The sequence below is a fragment of the Gracilinanus agilis genome, chromosome 5 (genome assembly GCF_016433145.1).
Source record: "Gracilinanus agilis isolate LMUSP501 chromosome 5, AgileGrace, whole genome shotgun sequence".
NCBI lineage: Eukaryota > Metazoa > Chordata > Mammalia > Didelphimorphia > Didelphidae > Gracilinanus > Gracilinanus agilis.
This window is the reverse complement of record NC_058134.1, coordinates 121,565,968-121,572,540: the sequence shown is the minus strand read 5'-3', so window position 1 is coordinate 121,572,540 and position 6,573 is coordinate 121,565,968. Positions and strand designations below refer to the sequence as shown.

The 6,573-nt window shown below is 44.5% G+C and overlaps 1 protein-coding gene across 1 annotated transcript in view; it reads left to right on the top strand.

Moving 5' to 3' along the window:
• The first annotated feature begins 1,800 nt into the window (after window positions 1-1,800).
• MEST overlaps window positions 1,801-6,573 on the top strand; it is a 30,459-nt gene continuing 25,686 nt past the window's right edge. Inside the window, exon 1 of the mRNA XM_044679926.1 lies at window positions 1,801-1,851. The gene's annotated coding sequence lies outside the window, so the exon portion shown is untranslated. The remainder of the gene's footprint in view (window positions 1,852-6,573) is intronic.

The following is a 6,573-nucleotide window of genomic DNA, read 5'->3' as shown; positions in this document are numbered from 1 at the left end:
TAATTTTTTGTCTTTGCAGCCCCAGCTCTTAGGGCACTAGCACATAACGCTTGTTAATTGGTTGATTCATTTCTTCTACACCAAACTACCTCAGATTTAAATTTAATGCACAGATATTTAGCTGGATCTTAATTTACTGCAGCTATTATGCTTCCTTGCTGGCGGTACCAATTGACTGTGGAAATTGATATCCCTCATTGTGGAGAACAGAGATCAGGCCAGGATAATGTGTGTGTGAAAAAACTCTGGACTTGAGCTCTGTCCCACCCCACCGCCCATACCCCTACTCCCAGAATGTAGTAAACTCCTTTGGAGGAAGGAATGTTCCTATTTTTTTTCCTTTGTATCTCTAGCACCCAAAAGTATCTGACATATTAGTGGTATAATTTGGGCACATAGAACTGAATTTGAGTTTCTTGCTTTTTCACTTGCTAGCTGTGTGTTGAAGCTAATCCCTAATTCAGTAAGCATTTATTAAGTGCCTACTAGGTGCAAGGTGCCCAGAATACAAAGACAGATATGAAAGCCTAAACCCCCTCCAGGAGTTTACATTCTGTTAGAGGGAGGGGAATAAAATAGGAAGGAAGGAAGGAAGGAAGGAAGGAAGGAAGGAAGGAAGGAAGGAAGGAAGGAAGGAAGGAAGGAAGGAAGGAAGAAAGAAGGAGAGGGGATTGTGATTGCTTACAACTGGGGAACTCGGGAAAGACCCCTTTTAGGAAGAGCACTTGAGCTGAGCCTTGACAAGAGCTTAAGGCTTCCAAGAGGCAGAGATGAGAAGGGAGGAAAGTCCGTACAGTAGAAAAAGTGGTTTTGGAGTCGAAGGATGAGTTTTCAACTCCTGTCTCTGACATTACCTGAATTTACAGAACTTGAGCAAATCGCTTAAATTTTTTGGACCTTAGTTTCTTCATTCATAAAATAAGGGGATTGGATAAGATGACCTCTGGGGGCTTCTGAAGTTCTAGGTAGCTGGTGCACAGTGGAGCGCTGGACCTTAAGTCGAAGATCTCTTATCTTTAGCAACCTTTGATTTTGTAACTTTTAAAAAAGAAAATTTTCTCTGTGAATTTCACAAAATTTTACTTACTTGCTAAAATATCTTAAACCTTTCAAAGTGCAATCAACAATTGGGTTTTAAACACAAATGTTGAAGTTACCTTGCTCTGCTATTTTCTGTGACCTATTTGCTAATTTGTGTAACCATAGGGCAAGTCACTTTAGCCTTCTGGGCCTTAGTTTCCCTTTCTGTAAAATGAGGGGGTTGGGCTCAGTCACCACCAAAGTTACACTGCGGTGCCTGGGGTCTGAAATACCGGAATTCTAATCCTGATTCAGATACTTATCAGCCTTGTGACCCTGGACTAGTCTTCTGTCTACCTCAATTTCCTCAAAAGTGAGATGGAGATAATAATAGCAACCCAGGGTTATCTTTTGTACACAATGAGGTCACATTTGTGAAGCGTTTTGCAAACCTTAAAGCACGGGTCTTTCCAGTCCTAAATCCTAGTTATAATTAATTGACTGTGCATGATCATTTTCAATAAGCGCTAAATCCAGGGCATGCTACAGCTTCGCATTTCCCCTAGGTGGCGCCGTCGTTCGGTGACCCAAAGGAGGAAGAAGGCGTCTGGTAGGGAGACCTGGGAGAGCCGGGCCCCCGCCTGGACGCTCTATCCCCGCAACCCGGTGCTCGGTGGCTTCATCAGGCTCGCGCCCTGGGACTGGGCGCAAAGTCCGCGGAGAAGCTTTTCGGCTTTTCCCGGGGGCGGCGGCGGCGGGCGGCGCGTGCGCAAGGCGGCGCCCGGCTGGGGCATGGACAGCCCTGGGCGCAGGGGTTGGACCTGAGCTCAGGTAAGCTGTCTGAAGGGGCTCCGGGCTAGAAGAACCGCTGGAAGCGCTACTAGAACGTTCCCGGGACCGCGGCGTAATACACAGGGGTCGAGACACCGGAGGGGTTGGGGGGCAGTTGCCGCCCGCCCCAAGCCAGGGTCACTTTGGCCGGAGGGGTAGCGCCGGAGCTCCACGGGGTAGAAAGACCCCGGGCGTCTGCGTGGGGTTGGGGGGAGGCGGGCGCGCCCAGTGTGGCGTCACGCGGAATCATCCACCTGAGGACGGAGGGGCGGGCGGGAGCTGCCCGAGCCCTCCTCTGATCTCGGAGAGCTGCTATCTGGAGGAGCTGAGTGGCGCCGTAGACCACCATCCTGCTGCCTGTCTCTGCTTACTTGCCGAACTACCTGCCTGCTCCCCTCCCCCCGCTTGCCTACCTCCTGCTCTCCTCCTTGCTTCCTGCCTGCACCCCTACTTACCTGCCTAAACCCTTTCTTCCCTTCTCTCTCTGCCCCCTTTTCTTTTCTCCTCTCCTCCCTTTATCCGTTGCCTTCTATCTCTCTCCCATTACCTTCCCTTTCCTCCCTCCCTTCCTCTTTCCTTCTGCCTACTTTCCTCCTTCACTCCTCCTTCTTCCTTCCTTTCCTTTTCTTTCTGCCTCCCTCCCTCCCTCTTTCCCTTCCTTGTTGCTAGATCTGGGATAGCTTCTGTCTTCTTGGCTGGATAATACACTTACACTCTAGCTATAAACTGCTTCTTGGCAAGGGCAGAAGGGTGGGTGAGATATGGAATGTGTGTGATAATGCTAAGGGGCGTGTGAAATGATATTGCTGCTGGTATTTAGTAATACTATGCAGGATTACAGTAATACCAGTTATTCAGGGTCAGGACATGGACTGTGTTGTATATCTGTCCTTTGAGAATTGGTCTTGCCAATTTGGGATTATCTCACTAGAGAGGGTTGCCTATCAAATTGTTATTGTTGTTAATATTTTTGACCCCGGCACCTCTGAAAGACCAACTAATAAGACATAGGGTGTGGGATGGAAAGAATTGATTGACACTGAAGTGGGAGGGATCAGCAATACTGAAATCACCCACCTCTGAATTCAATTTGGTTTGATTCCATCCACACTTATTAAGTTCCTACAAGGCACTAGGGATACAAGGTGGAAAAGGAAGCTGTCCTTGTTCTCTTCTTACACCCTACTGGGGGTAGAACAGGTCTACAGATAAGCAAATACAAGGTAATTTGAGGTGGGGAAAAGTACTTAAAGCCGAGGAGATCAGAGAAAACTGCTTGGAAGAGGTGACTTTGGAGCTCAGTCTTGAAGGAAGGTAAAAATTCTGAGAGATGAAACTGAGAAGAGGGAGAACTTATTCCAGCCATGGGAAGAGGCTAGTGTCTGGTTGAATTCAGGGATGCAGAAAATGGAAGGCTGAATAGATGGACTGATGTCTTACAAGTGGCTCTCTGAAATTTTTTTTAAAGATTTGATCATTGTTTACATTTCCTTCATCACTTTCTTAATAAAGTAGTAAATCCAGCATTGATTTAGGGAGGGAGGAAGTGTGGGAGAAGGAAAGGAAGGGAAATACATTGAAACATTTAACACTCAGCAAGGGTTTTAGCTGGCCTCAACACACATACCTGATTATAGGAATAACCAATAGTGAACTTTGTCTGGAATCTAGAATTTATGTAATGTGAATAAAGCTGAAAAGATAGAATAGAGTTCATATTTTATCTTAGACTTGGGAGCCAACAAGAGCTTTCTTTCTTTCTTTTTTTTTTTTTAAACCTTCTGTTTTAGAATGGATACTAAGTATTGGTTCCAAGGGAGAAGAGCAGTAAAAGTAGGCAGTTGGAGTTAAGTAATTTGCCCAGGGTCACATAGCTAAGAAGTGTCTGAGGCCAGATTAATTCTAGGACCTCCCATCTCTGGGTCTCCCTCTCTATCCATTGAGCCATCTAGCTGCCCCACCCAGTGAGACTTTTCAAGGGGAGAGGGGTGCCTCTGTCACATCTGTAAGAAAGTTATTGTGGCAGCAGCATGGAGGATGGATTTAAGAGGCTGTTGCAGTACTTGGAGAGACTTTGTGGAAGAAGTGACTGGTAGAGACTTGGCTTCTTGTCAAGACCTGGGAGGTACTACCTCTGGCACACATTGGCTGAATGACCCTGGGCAACTGGCCCAGCCTCACAGTGTTCCTAGCTACTCTCTTAAGTTGCAGAGAATTTGTCTGCTTTGGTAGAGGATGGGCATTCCCTACCCTGATAAAAGAGTACAGGTCTGACCAAAACAAATAACAAAGACCAAACTTCAACAAGTATTCTAGGCTAGAGGTGATGAGAGCCTGAATCAGAGTGGTAGTTGTGTGAAGGGATAGAAACAGACTCCAAAATTAGGATAGTGAGAAGTCTGGGATTCTAAAGTGTCTGTTAACTTGGGAGGATGTTAGGACCCTTAGGATGAAAATGGGGAACATAGAAGAACTGGGTGTGGGGTAATAATGAATTCCATTTTGGACACATTGAATTGGAGATGGAGGTTATATATCCAGATAGAGGCATCTCTTGGCATCAAAGATACAAATGCAGGACCTCTCTCTCCACAATGGTACCATGAGACAGGTCAAACCAAGATTATTATCTCCACTTTATTGATGAGAAAACTGAAGCTCAGAAGAGTTAGTTTCTGAAGTAGCTTTACCAATAAGTGGAATTGACTTGAGGAGTCAGCAATATAGAGATATTAATTAAACCTATATAGGCTAAAGGAGAGAGTATAGAGAAGGAAGAAAATGCTGGCTCAGAAACCTAGAGAACATCCATGACCAGTAAAGTCATCAGGGAAGTAGGTCAGGAGGAGAACCAGGAGAGAATGGTGTCAGAGAGAAATCTTGAATGTCAAAAGCTGTAGGGAAGTTGGGGGAGATAAGAACTGAGGAAAGATCAAATTTAGAAAATAAGATCTTTGCTAACCCATGAGAATAGCATTTCATCAGAGTAGAGCAAGAAATAGAATTCAGGAGATGAGAAGGAAGCCCATAGTGACAAATTGGAGGCAGTAAGTGCCAAGCAGAAGAGATATAGGCCAATAGTTTAAAAAGAATGGTAATCAAGCAAAGACTTTTTAAAGAATAGATGAGACCTAAGCAGGTTTGTAGATGTAGAGAAGGAGCCATTAGATGAGAGGAGATTGAAAATGGGGAGTGGGAAAAAATGATCCACAGGGCAAACCCTCAGAAGAGATAGAATCAAGCATATTTTAGAAGGGTTAATCTAAGCAAGTAAGGAGGATCACTTCTTTCTCAGAGATTGGAGCAGTACAGAGGACTGGTAAAATTTGAGGGAGATGAGACACTTTGCGATGGATAAACTAGCTTTTCCCATTGAATTTGGGGATCAGAAGAGAGTGAAAAAAAATCTGGAAGAGCCAAGATGATGAGATTCATTTAGGGATGAATAAAAAAAATTGCCATCATGAATTTTTAGACAAAGATGGTCTACTAAGCTGTTTGATAAAATTATGCCAGTGATGTTTATTTAGCAACTTGGGGAGAGATTCTGGAAATAACTCAGAATTGGAGATTAGCAGGCTATGAATGGAAGAAGGACAGTGGGGGCACTTCTCAGTGTAAGATTGAACTGTAGGGACCAGACTGTGAAAGGAGAGGAGCTCAGAGAAAAGATAAACTGGGAGAAGATTGGAGGTTCCTGTGAAGGTATGAGAGAGAGAGGTTTAAGAGGAAGGAAATCTAGGGAGAGGTGGCTGTATTGGAAGTTATAACTACAAAGGGGGAATCTCAGAGTTTAAGATCATGAAGGAAGAACAGTTTTGAGTGATGTAAAGCCTTAGGAGTGAGCACCCTATGGGTAGCTGGGATAGAATTGGAGGTCATGGCAGTTGAAGAAGTTGATAAACTGGAAGCCCAGGCTGTTGAGGCCACATTAATGCAAATATTGAAGTTATCATGGATTGATTGGCAGGGATTGGAGTGGAGAGGAGAGTTCTGAATCAGAAATAGGGACTTGGAGGCTGGCGGATCTTTACCCACCAGAGATGAGGACAGTGATGGGTGCAGAAGATGAGCCACCTTTTTCTTCCCTGCCTCCAGTGTTTCTCTTTTAATATCTCCCCATTTTGGGGCTTGCTGCAGAAACCAGTGAGTGAGTAGTTAGGATGTTGCAATGCTAAAGAATGGTGCAATGTGAGGTTGCCTTAGGGGAACTAACATTTAAACTTTGGGGTTTTCTTCACTTCATCTGACAGGGAGCTCACAAACATCCATAACCAAACATGTGATGGATGCCTGTTGTCGCTAGGTGGATAGTTATGAATCTAATTACAGCATGCTTGTGTACTTGAATTTCCAGGGATTTTCTTATTGCCCACAGGATGGGGTATATTGACTTTCCTCTTTGTATTGAGGCAAATTTTGTCCATTGTATAGGTTGGGAAACTTAAGACTGAGAGACAGGAAATGATTACCCCAGAGCCATCCTCAGAAACTTTTGATTAAGGAGCACAGGGATGGTTTCATTTTTATCTGCCTCCCTACCATAGTTCAAGGCCATGCCTAGCTCTTAAGTAAGTACTTATGCTTATTGGCTGATTGATTTACCTAAGTGCCAGTGGAAAATCCTGAACTGGGATTCTAAAGCAAGGCAAATGGTGACTTTATATAAAAGTTGTTTTTTTCCCCCTTACTCCAAATAGAATTTGAACACAATTGAATTTG